The sequence below is a fragment of the Schistocerca nitens genome, chromosome 8, assembly GCF_023898315.1.
Source record: "Schistocerca nitens isolate TAMUIC-IGC-003100 chromosome 8, iqSchNite1.1, whole genome shotgun sequence".
NCBI classification, from domain to species: Eukaryota; Metazoa; Arthropoda; class Insecta; order Orthoptera; family Acrididae; genus Schistocerca; species Schistocerca nitens.
In genome coordinates this window covers 381,952,898-381,955,010 of record NC_064621.1, presented here as the reverse complement: position 1 = coordinate 381,955,010, position 2,113 = coordinate 381,952,898, and positions in this window count along the sequence as shown.

Sequence of the window (2,113 nt, the reverse complement as noted above, 5' to 3'; positions counted from 1 at the left end):
TCTATTTCTGAGTATACAGTCGGTTTTACAGACCTCACAGAACTCCAGTGCGCAGCCACCATATGCGAGAAACCTCCTCGCAGTACTTGTCTTTACTGTTGATGACAGAATAGCACAGTTTGCTTTCCCCCTAACAGAACAAACGACTTACATTCAACCATGCGTACCTGCCCCAGTGTGACTGACGCCTCGCCTCAAAACATCCGCGTGGTGACTCGCCACCTAATAGGTTCTCATTGTTATTCTTACATCACATAGCTTTGTAAAAAATAACAGCCAAGTCGACGTCTCTGGAATTGTATAGTGTCCCAGAAATAGTTAACACTCGCTTTCTTGATGTTGCAGCTTGTATGCACGGAAATTCTTGCCCTAACAGAACCTGTTTACGAAATTAGCGCAGAATAACATCGAATGTACTCTTCCCAGCGCTCCTAACGTGATAGCCTTCCTGCTCTCAACATACGCAAATGTTTTCACCACTATGTACTGGCTTCTATATCCCAGCACAAAGGCTGTCAATGAATCAAACATTATGATTCGCTCTTATCGAATTTACCCGCCGATTTACCGATGGCGCCAGTATGGAAGGATCGTCCGCCTATTTTCCTTCTGCAGACGAGACTTTCAGCCGTTATTTTACTCTGATCACCATGTTGCACCAACAAATAACATCGCAAAGTGCCATACATGTCGTCAAATACAAAAAGACTCTTACTCAAATACGCTGCTCTCACACTGAGGACAAGAGGTTGAATATTGAACTACAATGGCTACATGAAAGAATGAGCTCCAAGTGGTATATTTCAAGGGAAGAGTGTCACATACATTAACATACATAAACGTGTACTAACGTGCACTAACGTGTACTAACGTGCACACGTTTCCCCTCGGCACAACCTTATTTTACAAGAACACAGTTGTTTTTGCATGGTTCACCATAATATTATACCATTTTCGCGGTACTTCTCGTTATCAAGCAGTAGGCAGCATCCTACCGATCGCTAGCGCATCGTAATTCCCAAGATATATACTGGAAATTATTTCTCTACAAACCCCAAACTTTTGCGAGGTGCAGTTTGCTGTAAATCACTGAGTAACTAGAAACAAATAGACGAAACTGATATTTCCAGTCTCGAATACCGAAGTCGGTGATGTAACAGATTCCAAATCATCCCTATAATTTATAAGCCAACTAAGGTCTTCCCCATGTCTAGAGAACAGGCAAATGTGTCTTCCACATGCCAGATGCACACACCACAATCGATCTTCTCTCTACTAAATAAAGGCCTGAAATGTGCACAAGCAGTCAATCGAACAATTTACATGGGAGGGAATAACAGTCCAGCGCAAATGCACTTCCATACACAATCTTCTCAGATTTCCACTTGATCACGAAAGCCGCCCAACACATACGAAGTATTAGTTCGCTATTTGGTCGTCTAGAGGATGGCAAAGTTAACTCAGATACATTCCTACACTCCAACAGGCCTCTGCATTCGGACAGCTGCTACCGTTAACGGGAAACGTGAATCATTCCCACCACAGGCCATGCATACACGGAATCATTCCAGAAAACCGGTCACATGTATGTTTTATCATTATACTTGCAATTACACGTAACGATTGCAGTCTCAATTGAATGGCATTCGACAATGAGCGAAGTATCAGAAATACACCCTGCTGTTGGCAGTGGCTCTGGAAATAGAAATAACTTGACTTTGCTATCACAGTACTCCAAGTCAAATCCATACCCTCCTTACAACTGGATATAGTCATTTCCATTCCACAAATACATACATTATAAAACCTGATGCGCAAATGCAAACATATCACGCCCTCACCACTCCTACTAAGTATTACACTTCGACAATAACTGATGTCTACAATACAAAATAATACTGACCGAAAATCAATGATGAGTGAACATGTTTCTTATGTTTTTCTTGCCAGTGATACCACTGTGTCTTACAAAGAGAGACGTAATCTGCCACATTAAAAAAAAAAGTATTATTCTTAGTATTAGTGGTGGGTGTGTGATATGTTTGCATTTGCACGTCAGGTTTTATAAAGTATGTATTTGTGGAAAGGAAATGACTATATCCAGTTGCAAGGA